Consider the following 21,499-nt stretch of genomic DNA (forward strand, 5'->3'; position numbering starts at 1 on the left):
ATTATCAACTTGTGGAACTGCAAAGAAGGATATGTAGGGCTGCCCTTTTTTCCTCTAAACTTTGCATTTGCTTTTCCGATCGAAGTAGTTGCATTCTCAGTATGAGTGCAAGATTTTCGAGGGTGGTTGCATACTTTTCCAATAACCGCTTCACACGTTTGGCCTGGATCAATACTCCACGCAAATAAGTGGACTAGGCAAATCAGACATGCCGGTGCTTGCAAACCGGGCACTATCAACCTCCCGTGGATATGACGTTAAGACAAAGAAACCGGTATACCATTATGTAGCCTGTTTCAGAAAACCGGAGATAAGTCCATGGTCGTCACCTAATCGATTTAAAGAAGCAAGCTACAGTAGTAGGATACAGGATTACACCCAGATAATTTACATAAGAGGAAATTATAAATCCTTGCCCATTTAGCCGCAGGAGTGGAATTCGGGACGCCCTTCATAATTTCACTCATTACGGAGGGGCATTTCCCTCACACCAATTTCACCAAGCTTCGGTCCAATATCGGTAGAATTTCATCTATCTGTATCAACCAGAGTACCGCAGATGACCACTCTCTGCTCACAGCTGTGAAGTGATTATCTTCCAGATCAGATTCGACTATGCCGGTTCTAAACAGGGATACTATCCGATGCTTAAGAAACCCCTTCCATCCTATTTTGGTTGAAGTTTCTTTGATAATAAGGTACTAACGTTGTGGTAAACTTTCTCTATATCCAAATAGGCAGCTGGGGTATGTTGCATATAGTATAAAAACGGCTCAACCGAGGTCATACTGGTGACCAACATGATCAACCATAATATCGAAATTACCATTTTTGGGGTGGAAACCACTCTTTCAAATGTTGAAATGAAAAACCGCCCTTTCTTGTTTGGCTACAATTTAAACTTTTCCTTGATTTAAGACCCCGTCTCTCTAATAAAATCTATGAATTTTGTAGGTCATGTCAACAGAAACGAGGCAGCTAGTAGACTTAAGCCCAAATTGAACAACTAGTGTAGACCCTGCTACCAAGACTACTCGATCTTTAAACATACGTTCTAACTAATTTAAATAAATTCCAATTCCATATTATTAAATCGCTTGAAATAATAAAAACTTGTTTCTTTTTCGTTGGTGGAAGAAGTGGAACTTGTTAGCACTGATGAAGGGAACAAGTGGTTCCTGAAATATCGGTATTTGCAAGAATAAATATCCACACCAACGAAAAAGAAACAACAAGTTTTTATAATTTCAATTAATTAATCGTTGGAAACACCGCATAATTTCACTCAGATTAAATCGCTGCTACGCAAAGAAACCGCAACAACAAGCACCATAACTTTTGAACAATCGATGTACCCATTTAATACTCAATCACAAATCAATGCAACAATGTACTCGTATTAAAGTTTGCATTTTAAAACATTTATAAATATAGAAGATATCGCGAACTGTGTCGAAAGCCTTCTATTCAATACGTTGAAAGCCTACAGGCTCTATAAAGACAGCATTTTCTGTAGTAGCTTAAATTTCCTTGGGCTGGCTTGCAATTATTTATTCCACTTGTGACATGTGATGAATTTATTGTTTCCAATTCCCACCTCAAAGTATCTAAACTTCTATAATATAATATTAATATGTTCTTGTTTCGATGAATATAAATTACTTAAACATACAAAATATCTAGTTCGAAATTCGGTTACTTGACCGAAAAATTCAATCAAAATTTAAAAAAAAATATATTTAGATATATACATACATATTCATTTTACTACTTTATATATCTAGGAATTCACTGTTAAAAGAACAGTTGAATAGAACGTTCCTTCTATATGGAAATTATGCCCATGAGAAATTTTCAAAGAAACTTATTGAATTTCAGTCCAACATTTTTTGAGATGCAGAATCTATCAGAGTTTTTTAGAACCTACAAAACGTACATTAATTAGTCACGTTTCAATCTGAAGTGTTTGTTCTCGAAGATAAAACTTCTTACTTGGGGCCCAATGTTGAAAGACTTTTATTGTTTATTTTTCTGGGAGCGCATAACCTAGTTATATCTCAAATGCTTTCTATATTATAAAAAAAAAATGAATGACATCACATAACAATATTCAAGAATAACTCTACAAATCTGAATTAAGTCAGAGCTTATTCGAAAATTATTCTATGTCGCAATACTTAAAAATAAATAATCGCATCCAGATTATTCAAGAGCATTCAAGTGCCACCACAGCAAATCTTTATTATATTTAGTAACAATTGTATGTTAATAATATTTTGATGATTCTTCGACCTCTAGTTGACTGACAAAATAGTAGCGGATAAGCACATGAGAGGGTCGTTGTCGGATGTTCAAAGCGCACAAATAATACTACACCTAAGCGGCGGACTTGTATCTAATTGTGCTTGGAATTTCTGATTCACTTGCTTTCATCATATGATAATCTATTGGCTGAAAATGTGATTAATGAGACTATCCGATTCGGCGTGTAACTTAGTCAATTGTTAACGAAGATAAAAGGTTAAGGAGCTTAGAAAGTACTTTTCAGGTACACAAGTATCTTCACGCGAGGAATGTGGAAAGACATGTAGAATTTGATAAATTTGAAGAAAAAGTACTCTTGAAAATCGTTACAGGAGAAAGGCTTCGGATGTTATAGACTGTAAATTATACCGTAAGTGTATACAAGAATAAGATATTATTCAGGTTCCGATAACAAGAATTCGAATATAAGAATCGAAAGCGTTGATTTTCATAGACTTGAATTGAGTATGCTTTAATCCGAAATATCTTCAAAATATAACATGTATGTTAAGCTACTATAGTGTGGATAATACCTGGGCAAGCTAAAACATTTTCATAACTAACACATATTATCAATAACTTAGAATGAAACTACAAATGTTGTTACTTAGATTGGTGTGAATAGTCAGCTGAATCTGCCTAAGCAAGCATTATCGGATATAAACACAAAAGATAATGCCTCAATAGTCAAGTAATTAAAACTTTCAACCTCCGAATTCTTTCAATCAAGATTGATTGACATGAAATTTGGGGTGGGAGTGGAGGGTGGCATAAAAAACGGGAAGTATATAATAAATGTATATCTGTTAGTCTACATTGTCTTGATACATTTACATATTTCTATACGTATAGTAAATACGCAGGATATTTTTTATGATTATCAATAATAATCAAGCAAAAATTTAAACTAGCAATTTCATTCATGTGCCTAAGTTTTAAATTTCGATACCCCCATAGTATTGCATAAAATCTTGAATTCCATAAAAAAAATCCTGTTATACACAAAGTGCAATCAAAATCATACCAAACAGCTTTCATCTGAAGCTGTAACTCTGATCTCTTACCAAACATTCCAATTAGGCACGAAATTTATAGATACATTAATTCCTTGATTTTTATCTCTTCTCATACATCTGCCAGTTGTTTCCTAATTATTGAAACTCATAGAATAATAATGTTGTGAGAAATATTTATATTTTTCGAGCCAGTTACCACCTCACTAAGCATAAACTTATGAAATTTACATATGAAGCGGTCAATCCTAATTAAACTTTTAACCGTTCGATTGAATACAATGCATCATGTTTGAAGATAACATTCATTAAAACGTAAGCATACTCGAATCATATGTACAACGAGAACAGATTATCGAATAACTCCTTCACGAAAATTTAAGCATTATTTATGACAATTTAGGAAAGTCTACACAGAAGCAGTGATTGGACACTTTTGTATCTTGAAATGTGTTGGTGAAATCCATTCAAAAAGATGGCTTCCAGCTATGAACGTTAGCTTTTCCAAGCGATAAAAGATTTTCAGAACTCTGATAAAAATATATCAGCTATGGAGTAGACCTACTTTTAATTGACGCTTGTAGGTCAAATGTGGCCTTTATCAAATATAATTAACTTTTTCGAAGTTGATGTGGGCACTTCGCTACATTCGTCCCTCGTCTTTAGGGAGCAACTTTTTATAGGACGCTAACTGAATAAAATTGAAACTAGACGCAGAAAGGTCGCTAAATTTGCACATGGAGGAATGTTGCAGTGCGGAACCCATCAAATATTTACAGGCACTTCTGTTGCTAAAGATCATATATAAGTCGTGGGAAATCGAGTTATGACTTCAATAGCAGGTTAGGTAATCAAGGAAATTTGGTCCTTCCTGACACCTTACTTCAAACTGCTTTGTGTTTTTGGCCGACATGCAGCTTGACATCATTTACCATTGCCTTGGATATTGAGAACTGGGGTCGCATAAAAAAGGACTGAACTAACGGCTCATGGCACAATAGTTCTTCAAGGACCCGGTGCGACTTTCCCTTAACAGAACGGCTCATGGCACAAGCATTGTTTATAACGTTGAGTTAATGATCTATGCTTTCTGCCCACAATCTTCTTCAAATGTGGTTGGAAGCTAGCTAGATCACCGCTGTACTTCTATTGTGGTTAATGAGGACATGGACTACTGTTTGTTTTCGCCGCTTTTTTAATAAGATCATCTGCCTGTTATGCTCGGCAAGCTTATTCATTCTTTTGAAACCAAAACTTGATTGTCTATATTCACTGGCATATATTACAATTTCATCGGAGGAGGGTAGATGTTAGGACAGTTTCAATGTCTTCTACGACGGCGATGACGTTTTCAACCAAGATACCACCATACGTAATGTTCGGAGAAGGATGAGGAGAGATCCCTACATAACACCTGCTATTATGTTATAAGCCGCCTCATAAGCTCGCGCAACGTTTTTATGGTGATAAACGCTTCAATATTCTCATACTTTATGCTTTCACCAGGCAGAATAAAATTTATTTTCGATGTGAGGATCACCACGGCACGGTATTCCCCATCATCGCGTTTGCGGCAACATAGTGCATGGTTTTCATTGCGTAATAGCTGAACCCCCATTTCCGGAAGCCAAACTATCTGTCTGACAAATAACTACCGATTATTTAGTATAATAAGCCATAGATAAGCCATAATTATCCTTTGAAAATGCTTATCTATTCAAAAACTCAAAAAGCAAATTGGTCTGTATTGTGATGGCTCAACCAACGGCTTATTAGGTTTCTAAATCAGTACTAGCCTTTTCCACATTTTTTTTTACGGCAAGAACACAGCTGTGAACAAATGTGCGAACATATTTGATACTGACAAAGCTTGACAAATTTCTGTTATTTGATCGTTTTTGTTTTAATTGGTTTTCCACTTCGTCAAATAAATTTATCAATTTTCAAACATTTAAACAACCATTTTTGTTAAATCACACAAAATTTTTACAGTTTTGCCGATTTCCGGTGCTAATATAATTAATATAATTCCAATCTTTCTCGCGCGCACAGCTTGTAATATTTCTCTCAAGTCATGTGAGCACTACAACTCCCTTGCGGGAGATGACGTTTGCGTAGGTATAACATAACTGACGAACAGCAGCGATATTTCCAGGTCAGGAGGGTGCTGTCGCTGCGGTTTATCACCAAGGTCCACTACATAATTACAAAGTCGATGATAGATTGCTCATACAACCTCTTACGCGAGCAACTAATGAAGTGGTTGTGTGCTAGTCAGGAGGAAGCAGAAGAACATTTCCATTGGTGACGAGAAACCTTCCCAGTTTCCATTGCACCTGCAGTGTCTCGGCAATACTGCAGTTGTAAAGCCACTGATGTGAAGTCTATGATTAAGACGCCTGCCATCTGCCCTTAATTATGGCGACCATAGATGGTCAGCCACTGTAACGTAGCTAACAAGGTCTATGCCACACTTCCCTCAATCACCGCGAAAACAACATCAGATCTAACAACATCCTCGCTTTTAACAGCGAAAACCCGTTTATCAAGCCAACTTGCAGAGCTGCGAACCCGCGAATTTCTCCGAACATAAATGTCGGCGCTCTCGCTCCCGACAACGTTAACAGTCCCGGTCCTGCTTTATATGCTGGTGTCACTAGAGATTCAATGCGGAAACCACCAAATGTCTGAAATCGGTTAACTCAACTTCGGGAAATGCCATCACAGTTCATTAAAGGGGGGCAAAGGACCCTGTTTCATAGTCTCCATGCCGCCTATTTATAATAATCGTTTTCGCAACAATGCAATTGGATCAGGGCCTTGAAGTGTGTTAAAGCACTTCATTCAAGACCGTAAGGGTACACTACGGTACAGTGTAGGAGACAATGTGATCAGCATTGCGCTCTCCCGAGATTATCACCCTGATTTGGGTCAGGTATGCACAGCTGAGTCGATTGGTATCCGACGTTAAAGTTCGATACAAATTCTACTGCCAACAATGAAATTTGAACCGCGACCTTCCGTACTATAATTCAACGTCCTTCCGTTGCTACTACCGCTCAGCTATCCGGACACCGCCTATCTACGTCCGATAAAAATTCGAAAACACAGTTTCTCATAGACACAGGTGCCAATACATTCGTTTATCTGCACTCCAAATTCCAAGGACCAGTGAAAAAATAATTCAATATCTTGATCCAGCTAGGATTGACATGCCCATTAAATAAACCGTGGGCCGCACCCTTGCATATGGTGCCTAAGAATAATAACGAATGGAGACTGTGCGGAGATTATCGCCGAACTTGTGTCAGAAAGTACCCAGTTCGGCACATCTAAATTTTCGCCAAAGCACTCTATGGTAAAATATCTTTTCAACAATAGACTTGGTAAGAGTAGTTAAACAGGATATACTAAAGACTGCCATGACAATACCATTCGGCTTTTACGAGTTTCTGTCTATGACATTCGGGCTACGGAACGCAAAGCAAATCTTCCAGAGAATCACCGACAAAGCTACGAGAGGTTTGGAACTTCTGCTGTGCCTACGTCGATGATATTTTAGTTACTGCATTTTCACGTGAATATCAAACAACTCTGTTCCAAAAGCTGAAACAATGTGGAGTAGTTTCTTAGGTTACCTGGTCTCAATTCGGTGACGCACCAACCAAAGTCAAAGCGATTCAGTCCAACTAACGTGAAGCAGCTCAGAACATTCTTGGGTATATTCATTTTTTACAAAAAGTTCATACCGAGATTTTCCACGGAAAATTTCACTGTAACAGGCGATGCTGCTTGCACATCCAAAATGTGACGCATCTTTAGGTATTTTCTGCGATGCGTCTGACTTTACGCTTGGCCGACCGCAACGTAAATACGGAGCGTAAAATTTAAAACTACTGGATATGTATCTACCGATAAAATACTTTAGTTGAGGCAGGCGAGTTTACCGTCTTTACGGATCACAAACGCCTTCCATAAAAAGATTACATTGGGCAATTTACCACCGATTTCCTGCACATATCCGATTACGATAACGTTGTCAGTGACACATTATCACGCGTTGAAGGTTTGCAATCAATTATTAATTATGAAAATCTTGCGGCATCCCAGTCCGCGGACGAAAAGCCCAGGGAAACGCAGAGCTCTGACTAAACAATTCCAGGTTTCGGGGATAGCTGCAAACGATAGCATGATGTGCCTACTGATTCAATCAGAGCTTCGTCACTCAACCATTCCACAAAACTGTTTTCAACACCTTACACCACCTATCCCACTCAGGAACAAACATTAACCTGGTAACACAGAGATATATTTGACCATCTGACAAAACCGATTGCAACAATTCGATGCGTGTTTGCAATGAAAAGTCGGAATATATGCGCCACTATCTTATAGATTCGAATGTATTGTGAGGGACAACACTACTGCCTTATCATGGTAGATCAATTCTCTCATTGGCTGGGAATAGCACCAATCCTCCATCAAGAAGTCCTTCACGTATGGATCTCCAGATTTGGCATACCACTTCAGATCACGTCAAATCAAGGAAGAAAGTTTTTCACTATCAGTTCAAAGTAGCAGAACGATATCACAACAGACTCTCGGGTTAGATCCTCGATAGCAAGTGTCCAGCTTCAAAACAAGCTTGCAATGACAAAATGGGTTGCGATGGTCCAAAGACCATTCCGAATGGACGGAGATGATCAATAGTGGAGGGCTATCCTAAAAATCTAAAAAGATAGCGAAATTGGCCATGAAGGTCCGTCCGAAAATATTGAAGTTCCATCGAAGTCATCGAAAGTCCATCGAAAGAGATTGCACCCCTCTGTGTTAGCCAAGTTCGGGAATGTGAGCAGCACGACTATGCGCGTGGAGCCTTAAAACTTCGGGCCCGAGTGTTGCAATCGAAAGGAAAGATCCACGAAGGGTCACATCGTCGATCAATGTTCCGCCTGCTTCACATGTATAGTAAGGCGCGGGTTCCCTCCCTGCCTTGGCATCCTCTGGCCGTTATATTCGAGGATACCCTTGGCCCTCAACATTTAATCTCCTCCAAGCTCTCGAAAAGCAATAGTACAGTAGTACAGTAACCCCAAGGATTATGAACAAAAAATTTATCAGATAAAAGAAGACCATCCTTTCGTGTTTCGACTACTTTCATAAACCAGAGCGTAGGAATCCCAATTGCTCGAGATGTTTCTGTCTGTTTCATTTTATGCTCCGTACGTATATGGTCATGCTTCTCACATTCTCAAACCGCTTTGGTCAGAGATTGCTTTAATGAAATAATATTAGCGTACAAGCCAACCGGATTAGAATGAAATGATTGTGGATAGGGTGTTACTTGCTGGTTACGCTGGGCGCAGGAGACGAGTACTTCTGCCAAAAACCACATAATGCAATGAATTTAGTGATTAATATATTTTTTTGGAAATTTCTAGTGAAAATTTAAGCAAGCACTAGGTAAATTTATAAAGAAATATAAATGTGGAATTCTCAGCGCCCGTTTTATAGCAATTAGACGATAGAGGGATATGTAACTAAAGTACACCTCATGCAAGAACCGTGAGTTGCTGGTGGGGTAGTCAGGGGCCTGAACTTCCAACATGCTGACCTGTTGTATCCCAATGGAAGTGATCGACCCCGCTCCTGCATGGTAGTCTCAAAAGACTTCCAGGCTAATTTGGTTCACGAGCTATGTGATGGCGACCCCATATCGGCTAAACTAACCATAAAAAGCCAACAGGGAGATAAAGAGATACTATGGTGCTCTGCATATTTCCCCTATGACGCAAAAGAAGTCCCCCGCGGAACATGCATCAGAGCTATCCAGTATGCCAAAGGTAAAGGCACGGAGGTAATAGCAAGATGTGATGTCAAACCTCGCCACATATGCTGGGCAAGTTCCAACATCAGTACAAGAGGATTAAGACTACTACCACTAGTAGAATCCGATCTGCAGATCCTTAATTTGGGTAATGAACCCACGTGAGCAGACGAGAGGTCATCGACATCACAATGGCATCCCCTAACATTGTGGCTCTGATCAGAGAGTGGAGAGTATCAAACAATATTACAGCCTCAGATCACAGACGCATTGATATAGTAATGGGCATGGATCCACCTCCACCCGCTCCATTTCGAAATCCGCGGAAGGCAGGCTGGGCCACGTATAAAATAGAATTGAGCGCCCGAGTCACGATCTCTGGGAAGCGCATCAAATCCATTGCTGGAATTGAGGAAACAACCCAGATGATCACAATTAGCATGAGAGAAGCTTTCGAAGAAAGCTGTCCATTCAAGACGTCAAAGAAGGGTAAAATAGAGGAGAATGACAATGCTCCTCAATCGTGCTCTGAAGTGTGATTCATCCGCTGGCAGGAATCGCTATAAAGAGGCACAGAAGGCTCTAAAGAAGAGCATCAGATCGGCTAAACGATCATCATGGAGACGCTTTTGCGAAGAGACTTACTCGCTTGAGGCAACCTCAAAGCTGAAGCGAATTCTTGTTAAAAAACGTAACCAGAAGCTGGATTTATTATGTTTACAGAACGGGGGGTACACAGAAAACTATGAAGAAACGATAAACCATTGCTTGAAGTGCACTTCCCAGGCAGCATCCAAAATCTAATCTCAGGGCCAACAGGTGCATACAGCCCTCAACGGAGCGACTGGAATCTGGAATGCAAAGTAGTATCACTGGTGCGAGTAAAATGGGCATTTAACTCGTCCCATAGATACAAGTCTGCAGATCCGGGTGGCATCATTCCTCCGCTAGTAATAGAGGGAATGGGTGCCCTGGGCTACATATTCGGAATATATATCACACCCGCCTAGCACACGCTTATATTCCAATTAACTGGCGTGATGTGAAGTGATATTTATTCTCAAACTAGGGAAACCCACCTACATGGGCGCAAAACGTTTCCGACCGACCAGTGTAACTACTAAAAGGACTAGAAGGACTAGTAGATCGGTTCATAAAAAATACACACATTCCTAAGTGGCCACTTCACCATAGGCAACACGCCTACCAGAAAGGCAAATCCACGGAGACAGCACTCCATGAACTTACGGCAAAAATTGAAAAGGCGATGTCCGAAAAACAATATGTCTTACGCGCATTCATAGAAATCGAAGGTGCCTTCAATGATGCCTCTACTCCGACAGTTGGGCACCATTATCAGACATATCAAGCCAGTTGGTGTGGAGGTGTCATCAGGTGCTGGTGAAAGTTGGCCGGCTGAATGAAACATTTCTGATGTGGGTGCCAGGGCACTCAAACATCGCTGGTAATGAGGAGGCTGACAGACTGGCTCGTCGAGGATCCTTAGCCACAACGGTGGGACCAGAACCAGCTTTTGAAATCCAGCTATCCACTGTCAAGTCTACTAGGGAGGGTGAAGTTGAAAGGATTCACGCAGCCAAGTGGAGAAATTTGAACTCTTGCCGCACTCGAAAATCCTTGTGAAAGAACCTGGAGTGGCCAGAGCGGCATTTTTGTTGTCCCTTAAGAAGTGGGACACGAAAATCCTAATAGGGCTTTTAACGGGACAGTGCTCCTTAAACTACCATATTGAAAGGATTGGGGTGGTGGTTTCGGCTATATGCAGCCAATGTGAGGAGAAGGAGCAAATGGCCCTGATCTTTTTATGCTGCTGCCCAGCCTCCTCAGAACTTAAATGAAGACACCTCGGTAAGGTTTTCTTCAATGTAGATTCTGCACACTCTCTGCCTCTGGAGTATGTTCTCAGATTCGATAAAGCCTGCGAACATCGTAAGCGCGAAGCCATTGAATAGACGATTTACGTACAGTACAATGAGCCTACCAATGCTCGGAGCTGCGGCTCCCCCAGTAAACTAAACTTAAATACACATGTAACTATAGCAAGAATATTTGTAAACTTTCCATCTGATATCGTCTGTTCTGTCTGTTTACAAATATCAATGGGAAGCTTCTTTCACTTTCCCCACTGTATATGTCAAGACTCCTGCTTCATCATTCTCCCCAGTAATTTAAAAACGACAATTTAACTTTATGTCCGCCCCGTAGAATTCCAAAAAAGGGTGAGTCCCTCCGGCATCTTTAATTTCACCATACAAGGTAGCAAAGCCACAAAACTTCCTCACCAAAAAACTTCGCAATTCTGATAAAACCCGCTGTTCAGTTCATGTCTTTCCGAGCCATAAAACTTTTCAACTTACATCACATGTTAAGTACTTAAACGAAATTTATTATTTCCCTGCTCATGTCATCTGTGCACATTCATTCCATTCAGATAGTAATATGAATTCAATTCTGTTCACGTACATGAAATAAAATCTCCATAAGCATACACGAAAATAATGGAAGCATCGTATTGCCATAGCTGGAAATCAATGTTACAAAATACATGCATGGTGCCTAAACATTTCATATATGGTTGGACATTGTGATTGCAAAATATCGAGAAAAAATAATAGTTATCTTATATCTGAGCTAACAGACGATAGGTTGCTTAATTCACATTCGAGCCGGTCTCTGGCTAGTAAGCTCTTCTTTGTCGTAATTGTTTTACGATCTCGAATTCGAAATTTTCGCTGAACTTGCTAGAAATGTGCTGGACTTAGACATGGGAAATGTTACAAGTGACGCTCAACACCTGTTTGCAGGTCAGGTGAGAACTAGCTCAGGGGCTGGGTGTGTTAATATTTCCTTTTGTTAGATACACTTATTACTATGTGAAAGATTTTAGTACATGAGAACACTATTCTAATTTTGATAAGTATCTGTGCCAATGCGGATACTACTGGTCAAGTTTGTGATGCAATATCTCCAAATCTCTGGTTACTACATCATTAAATATTTATACCATTTTCCGCCAATTCATTCTTAGCATGAATTCCCAGTACCGTCAAAAGCCCTTCATAATGTTTACATAACAAACGTGAAGTGGTACAACCATAACAATCTAAGACAGGCCCTTTAGCGGTCAGTTAAATCTCAACCGGAACAATATTGCTCTTATTATCGTTTCGGCATTCCTTTCATCCAAATCAGACTTTTAAACGCAATATTAACGGCATTCATGGTCCGGAAAATGTTAAGTTTTTCTCTAATCAACGTTATTTACAATACGCACACACTAATCCACTAAATCATTCCTTTCCCTTGTAATCTTCCTCACTCACCAGAAAAGTTTCGCGTGTATTAATTACATGCTTAAAGCCATCTTAACATCAAACTTATGGAAGAGATTGAGGGAAACCACAGTCAATAAAGAACCATAGGGAAACCTGCGCATTTAAGCGTTTCATTCTTTGCTGTTAAACAAAAAACCCAATTCAGTAAAATTTAAAGCACATTTTATTGTTAAATCATTCTGATATAATTACGAGTAGCGGATTCTCGCAAGTGAATATTTCGAAAATAGATTTTGATAGATAAACCTATTTTTCCTCACTTAACTAAGTTGGATATCTATAAGATGAATTCGTCTAGGTATCTGCACAATACCTGCGGAAATATATGGTACTGTGAAAGTAGACGGTTTGATATTCAGTGTGGGAACGGGCTGATATGCTACTCGCATGTATAACCATCCGTATAGTAGCCTCAAAATTGAGATTTGGAATGCCTAGAAGTAAAAATTGCTTTTAATATCAATCCTTTGTTCCCTACTTGGTGCTTGTAATGGAAACATAAGAGAACCAGGCAAACTGGTTTCAGTACTTATTTCAATGTGGATATGAACTTGTGAACCTGGCGTCTCATTATTTACAAATGGCTTCCTCAAACAATAAAGATAAATACACATTACAATGATCCTAATTTTACAATAATGAACAATAACCCACCTTAATCTTTTTATTAAGATTCCTTAATCTGTTTATTTAAGATGTTTTATTTCACCTAGACTGATTGACTGATTTCAAGTTCTGTTTTATGCCCATCAAGGTTTCCCATGCATCTGCACTAGATAAAATGATTAAATGTATAACTATTTGAAACGCAAACAGTTTTATTGATTCGAAGTTTATACCCGCATTCTCACACATATATTGTTTGCCTAAATGACCACTAACGCTAGTTTGCAATGAATACGATAAGATTTACCATTTCTCGGAATTTATCTTTTTCTCTCATATTGATTATGAGTACTCTCTTGATATTCGGAAAACTGTTTTCCATTTAACTTTTCGTTCGTTTTGAAGAATAACTATGTGTTTGCTCTGGTCACTTAATTCATTAGAATTATTTCAACTTCTAGTGATAAACATAGGAATGAGCCTATCACTTACACTCCAGTGATCGCGATGATAACCTAAATGCATAATAGCAAAATTGTTACACCTAGACTAGAAGGACTATCTCTTCCATGAAAGTACATTTATGCAAACTACCATTCTTGAAAAGAAAAGTATCAAACTGAATAGCGAGCAAATAAGCAACAGGGAGTCGAGTTTTTATAAAAAAACCGTAAATAGCGAAGAGAAAACGTCCAAAGAAGTGAAGTGTGAGCTGGAGGTTCCTCCAATTGGATGGGGTCCATCTAATATCTCTTCCGTTTGTAGGTATCGACATCATGTTGGGTTGAAAATACAACTATTTACCAAGGTAGAAAAGCTAAATTCCGCGATTCAAAACGGAGTATCAAGCACAGCCAGCACCGCCCACTATTCGGTCAACCACAAAGAAGTTGGCCAAAAAAGACTTTGGAAAACCATGATTGTGGTCCTAAAGAACTGCTGTGCGTGCCCCTCGTTAAACTCATCATCATCAACGGCGCAACAACTGGTATCCGGTCTAGGCCTGCCTTAGTAACCAACCCCAGACACTCCGATTTTGCGCTAAAGTCCACCAATTCAATATCCCTAGTCCTAGTCTTCCTTTTCTACCAATGATATTGCCCTTACACACTGGCTGGATCATCTTCATCCATACGGTTTAAATCGCAACCTGTTAAGCCGGATTTTATCCACAACCAGACGGTAATGATATCGCTCAAAGATTTCGCTGTTATGTAGGCCAAAAATTCTTCGGGGGATCCTTCTCTCGAACGCGACCAAGAGTTCATAATTTTTCTTGTTAAGAACCCTGGTCTCCGAGGAATTCAGAAGGGCTGACAAGATCATAGTATTGTACAGCTTTCACTCTGTGGTGAGACGTTTCGAGTAAAACAGTTTTTGTAACCTGAAATAGGCTCCGTTGGCAACCAACAACCGTGCGAGGATTTCATCGTCATAGCTCCTATCGGTTGTGAATTCCGACCCTAAATAGGAGAAATTTTCAACGGTCACAAAGTTGTAGTCTCCTATCTTTATTCGTTTGGCCAATTCGATTCGATGTTGTTGGTTCTCTGTTCTTTGGCGCTGACTACTCGTACTTCGTCTTGCCTGCATTAATATGCTGCCCAAGATTTTACATCAATTGCCGCCTATTCGATCTGGATGAAGGTAGATTATACATCTCGGATTGTCCTTCCCATGATGTCGATATCATCAGCATTAGCCAGTGAAGCGATAAGTGCTTGGCACTGTTTTCAGCGCCAAGTTAAAAAGACACATGGTATGGGCATCGCCTTGTCTTAGACCACTGTTGACCTTGAATGGTTTCGAGGGTGATCTTGCTGCTTTTATCTGGTTTTGTACACTGGTCAAGGTCAACCTGGTTATTTTCATCAATTTCGTCAGGATTCCGAATTCTCTCATGGTCGTGTACAGTTTTCCGTCGCTTGTCGCATAGAGAAAATCTGATCTGTTGCTGATTCGCCAGGAGTGAAGCCTCTTTGGTAGGGACCAATTATGTTCTGGGCGTATGGGGCTATCCGGCCTAGCAAGATAGCGGAGAATATCTTATAACTGGTGTTCATGGGACAAATAATCCTTCGTTGCCAGTCATCAGGCATTGATTCGCTGTCGTACATCTTGAGCATCAATTGATGAACCGCTTGATGTAGTTGGTCGCCGCTTGATGTAGATTTGGTTGTGGAGCAGGTCATCGAAATACTCAACCCATCACTCAAATATATCCATTCTGTCGGAAATCAGATTTCCCTCTTTGTCTCGGCAGGATAAGCATCGAGGTGTGTAAAGATTCATCCTGCTGACTTGTTGGTAAAACGTTCACGTTCAACTAGACGACTTCCGACTTTTCTTGCGGCTGGGGCGAAGTATGTTTGTGGCCGTATCAATGATAACGCTCTTCAGGTGATTGTGAAGATCATTTGTTGATGCTTCATCTCCATGTATGATATGTTAGCTACGGTTATTGCGGCATTCATTTCCCCCTTATGGGTGTTACGGAGAACTTTAATGGCTTCAGTACTCACTCTCACTTGATTGTCAGAAGGGATTGTAGGTGGTATTGTAATTCGAGCCACGAGCACTATGCCCACGAGATAGTAATCCGAGTCTATATTGGCCCGGCTGTATCTTCTGACATTCATCAAGGCGGCGGCGTTCAATCAACATGTGGTCAACTTGATTGAAAGTGGTCTCGTCTAAAGAAGGCCACGTATGTTTGCGGACCGCTTTCCGCGCAAACCAGGTTCTTCCAACAACCATTTCGTGTGATACTGCGATCTGAATAATTCGAAGTCCACTATCATTGGTATCCCTATGTTAGCTATGGGAACGTAGAAGGTATCCTTCTCCGAATCTGCAGTCTCCTCTATAAGGGCGTGAACGGTAATGAGACTTGCATTTCTAAATTTGCATCGCAGACACAGAGTGCACAGCCGTTCGCCTATGTTTTCAAAGCCAATAACAGCAGGTTTCATTTTTTGGCTGACTAAGAAATCTACTCCAAGCACATGGTTTACTGAATGGTTACTATAATATATGGTGGAAACCGGTCCCTGTCCAGCGTATCTCCTCAAATGCTGTTATATCAGCTTTATATTGGGACAGGGAATCGGCTAGCTGCTGAGCAACATTCGGTCTTTACAGGGTGCACACGTTCCATGAGAAAATGCGCAAATAGATGTTTCCCGGGGCTCCCTTCATGGCTTTTTAACTTCGATTTTCCGTGTGGTGTTGTCAGCCCTACCCAACCCCCAACCTGGAGAAGCAGTTGATACAATTTGTCCCCGTCCCCGTGTGCATTTTTTTATTAAGAAGGAACTCCCATCGAACACCAAGTGGACGGGAGATAGAGTTTGGTAGTAGAGCTGCTGCTATTGGTTCAGCAGGCGTTTCCCAGCTCTTATGCTCCATCGTGGGTACCAATCCTCATTTCACTCTGGGACCTATACTATCCTTTCACGATTCACGCTGCATTCAGTCTTATCAAGCAGCTTACCACATTTTCAACCGTTAAACGGAAGTTTAGGTCTGGAGACGAACGTAGACCTAGTTTCTCTCTGAGTCCTCGAATTTTCGGCAGGGAAAAAAGCATGTTCCGCATTTTAAGCTCTACCTTCGCATGTAGGAAAATCGGGTGAATCATCCAAGCCAAATGTACAAAGAACTTTCCGTGTCCACTATATGCATATAACCGATATGCATTTTAGAACAGTCAGCGGGTTTCTATGATGTTGAATGCAGATGCCCACTCTGGTGCCGCATATGAAAAAATGAATCTATCGACTCGCGATCGATATAATCCTTGGCTGTGCTTCGGGCCCCCTATATTTGATAGCACCTCCAATAGTATTGGGCTGATGTGTCCTGCGGGGTTTGAAACTCAATTTCGAGTAAAACGTTACTCAAAGGTATTTCAATGAAAAGGAGCAAATTTAGACACTTTACTATTTCCATTAATACCTTGCAATTTCTTCCAAAATTATACCTTCCAATTGCTTTGAAAATTACAAGTGGCGTCTGTTGGAGCTCAAAATGTTGGCAGTCAGCGAAGGGGTGAGGTTGATGCCTAAAAGCCTTGCTTATCATACTGTATACATTCTATTTATGCAGTATGCATCAACCTCTCCTCTTCGCTGATTGCCAACATTTTGAGCTCCAACAGACACCACTTACAACTTTCGAAGCAATTTTTATCAAATTGCCCAGCCCACCCAGACTTATTTGTCCCTAGCAAATATCGCCGATGTGTCCTTAATGCTCTGAGCCAACACTATTTTCCGAGACAATAAGTTCTGCTTCGATTACTACTTTACTAATTTTGTATATAATGAAATGAAAAACGATGACCCTTTGATATTTTAGCATTACAAGGCTATGTATGTTTCCATGTTAGTGCACAGCTAGACGTATTTCACCTAAGCGACCTACAGGGATGTGATTATTGAACCGTCGAACACGAGAAGTTTGTTACACTTTTCGCATAAAAAACGATGGCCTGGGCTTTTGTTGTGACAGTTCGAGTGCACCGTTGATCGACTGATAGTTTGAAGCAAAGAAGTTGGTTCCTTGTTTCGATCGATCAGAGGATTACTTGAGCAGTCGTTGGGAGAAGACAGTCTTAAGATTTACAAAGAGGCTGATGTGATGCAGGAGCAAAAAAACTTGCTTTTGGAAAGAGAGTGACCACGCTGCAGGAAATTCTGTAAAGTTCGAGAGGTTTTCTTGTGAAGGTTATGGAAGGCAATATCTGGTGAAATTAATAAATTCTCTCAATGTTTATTGTTTTTTTCTAAATTTACAAATAGTGGAGGGTTTCGTTGCAGGGCAGAGGCTACTCTTCTAATGGTGTCTCACCTCTGCCCTGCCAAGCAGCATGGTCGAAAACAACTACAAGTGCAAGTGTGCATAAGGTGAGCAACGGCTGATGAATTGCATCTGCCCTGCGACGAAATCGCCAACTATTTTTCAATTTCAAACAAGTCGGGAAACCGGAAGCTCAACGCTTCAGGTATAAAAGGTTTTGTTTTTGTGGAGTGCGTTGTAGTTGCACTTGGTATGGTTGCCATATGGTATGGCACATACATATATCTGTCTGGAGTAATTGATATGATATGTTTCTCTGCGACCTCCCATTCACGTAAGCTCATTTAGTTGTGGTTTTGACGGATTGATATGTTATGATGACGTCATACACACTTTAAAATGAACGAAATTCACAGAAAATGTAAAAATTTCACCTTCTATAATAATAATAATAATCGGTGGCGCAACAATCCTTGTTGGATCAGGGCCTTGAAGTGTGTTAGAGCACTTCATTCAAGACCATAACGGTACAGTAGGAGGCAATGTGGTCAGCATTGCGCTCGCCCGAGATTATTACCCTGATTTGACTCAGGTACTCATTCACAGCTGAGTCGACTGGTATCCGACGTCAAATCACGATACAAATTCCACTGCCACCAGTGAGATTTGAACCGTGACCTTTCGTACGACAGCCTTGCGCTCTAACCACTCAGCTATCCGGACACCTTCTATAACTTTGTTAATAATAGTTGTATTATCTTCAAACTTCCCAAGATTGTGACTTATGGTATCCCTTATGCAAGTGCCAAATTTTATAGTTCTAGCATGAACCTAAGGCGGGCTTCCGACTAAATTTATAAAATGTGCTAAAATATTATTATTAACTTTATTTGGGCAGATATCGGAACGGGATATATTCTAAGGCCTAGATTTTGAAATTGATAAATTTGAGCTGCTATAAGCGAATTTCCATGAAAATTGGCTCACGTATGTACTCTAATATTTGGTACCGGTAAGATGAACTTAAGGGGAGTTTTTCAGTCAATTTCTAAAAGTTGGTAAAAGACAATTGGTAAGTTTATTTGAGTAGATTGCGGTATGAGACATATTTTGAGGCCAAGATTTCGTATAAACGCACCTTTTTGATTTTTTCGGAGCCCAAATAACCCAAAAAGGATTGGGCGGCTTCAAAAGATGAGTTCTGTCTCACTTTAAGTGTGTACATGTTGACTCCTTACTCGTGCACTTTACAATCCACGTCAAAAATCAAATATAATAATAGATTCGGAAAGTACTCATCGAGGCCTTTCATACCCCACATGGCTACATCCCCTTTGCATATATATGGGGAACCCCCTTTTAAACAGCACGTTAATTTATGTCACTCATTGTATGTGTGGGATTTCATAGTTCCCATATGTCCACCAAATTTTGTTCGGATCGGTTTAGAAGTTTTGAAGTGCGTGTGACAGATGGACAGACAGTGGAAAAAACGGATATTTGCCCAAAACGAATGGTTCATTCACTAAGACTCACAAAAGTGAGGGTCAATTGTTCCTCGAAATTAATGCAGCACACCATCAAGCAAATGTGAATTGAGAAACAACTAAATGAAGGGGATGGGTTTTCTGGATTGTATCGAAAGCGAGACATTACTTAATTTCTTAGGTACTCGATTACAAAATTTTAAAATTTCAAGCAAGAATTGGAGAGATTATGTTATGGCAGAAGGAGAAAACGAATGATTAAAAAATGAAACGAGCGATTTAAAGTGATTACCGCCCCCCCCCCTTCCTCCTAGCTCCCCGCAGAACTCATATTTAATAGGGGCTTCTCTGTACTTTGGACCAAAATATGTAAAAACTGGAAGGAAGACTAATATTACTCTCATAATTCTTTTTTGTTCCGATTCGCAAGTCACAACCGTTTTCCAGGATGTTTTCACAATTTTTCTCAAATTTTCGATTTTCTAAATTGGAATTGAAAGATACATCGCACCAAAATCATACAAAATAAACTAGTTCATAACTGATTATGAGAGCGTAAAACTGTCCTCTTCCAATCCATTACAAAATCCTCTGAGGCCGCCCCTTTTTAATTTATCATAAATCACTGACTTGAAAACCAGACTCCAATCTGGAAGTTCACATTTATAACCACTTTGGCAAGGCTCCAAGTAAGTTTTTGATATATATGTAGCCATCCACAGTAAAGATCCTCAGTTTTTTACTAGATCTACAGTTTATGTTTTGAACCATTCCATCCGTGCTAGCTTTTGTTACATTAATGAACGTCAGTTGCTTTTCAATACAGCCGTCAGCAAGCGTATAATTTTGATTTATCCTAACTTGCCTATAAACTCTATCCCTGCTTCCTTACAAAGTTGACAGCACAAGCAATTTTCAAAACTATTATTATTTACCTCAGATAATGCTACAATTACGAACGAATTTAGTAAAATTTAGGCTTCTCGCTTAAGTCTTTTGTTTTGTTTAATCGTCGAATTTTAATCCAAAGTTGAGTTACCAAGGATAAATATAGAATTATCGTTTGCCAAATATGGGGTGTTGAAAATAGCGTTTGCAGGTTTCAAGGAGTAGAAGCATAAAGTGTTTACTTCTTTAAAACTGTCCATTTCGTTTATTATTATGAACCTATTTCAAACCTGCACAAACTTAATGTGCAGTCGGACTACTACATCTAAAACAATAAAAAAACTTTCAGCACTGATACAATTTGTCACAACTGTGCCAATGCTTTTTTGCATAATAAAATATAGCATAGTAAAATAGAACACCACCAGAGACCAGTCTTCGTTCCCTAGTCCTATGTACCCAATAACGTCACAGCATCTTAGATACCTCATTTTGCACAGAACATAAATGCCACAGCTGGTTTTATGTGAAAGTGGGCTTTTGTTTTTATGACTTTCAGTTTACCATCTTAATCTCGCTACGACTAACAAGAAGTTAATTCCATACCGTTGGCGGCATTTTTTGCTTTAAGTATCTGAGACGGAAAGTTTGCCACAAGCTATGAACAAATCATATTGTTCAAGTGATACATACTTTATGGATGTTCTTCTTCAGCAATTCCACCATTAAGAATAATTGCTTTAAGAAATCATGTGAATAACCTACTGACATGTCAATGTCAAGGAATAAAATACCTATGGAGTTATGCCTGATGGCCTGCGGGCGTGTAGCTATTTCAAGTTTACGAGTGAAATTTTCACTGATCTTGAACTCCCTAATGATGTCTACCTCATGATGTATTAAAAGATTTCGGATGGATACCGAACGAGATGAATGGTGTAGAAAGTGAAATGTGATGGTGCTATATCGTAGGTGAATACCTGATCAATGAAATCTGAACATGTAATCAATCAAATAAGGTATTGGATCCGTTCAAGGAAAGTTTCATGTGCATTCGGTTTGTCTGACCATGAACTTAACCTTTGGCTGAAATGGTATGCACTCGGCTTTGTAATTGATTTCAATGGTAATCAAAAGAGAAAACAAATCGTGTATGTATTCAGGTGCACACGAATGGATTTTTCAGGTTGTTTTTCTTAATTAGAAATTCATTGAATC

At 39.6% G+C, this 21,499-nt stretch overlaps 1 protein-coding gene across 4 annotated transcripts in view; it reads left to right on the plus strand.

The window, feature by feature from the left end:
• LOC119661459 (sushi, von Willebrand factor type A, EGF and pentraxin domain-containing protein 1) overlaps window positions 1–21,499 on the plus strand; it is a 172,045-nt gene that overhangs the window by 97,697 nt on the left and 52,849 nt on the right. The window lies entirely within an intron of this gene.

This window comes from Hermetia illucens, chromosome 1 (assembly GCF_905115235.1).
Source record: "Hermetia illucens chromosome 1, iHerIll2.2.curated.20191125, whole genome shotgun sequence".
In the NCBI taxonomy this organism is placed as follows: domain Eukaryota; kingdom Metazoa; phylum Arthropoda; class Insecta; order Diptera; family Stratiomyidae; genus Hermetia; species Hermetia illucens.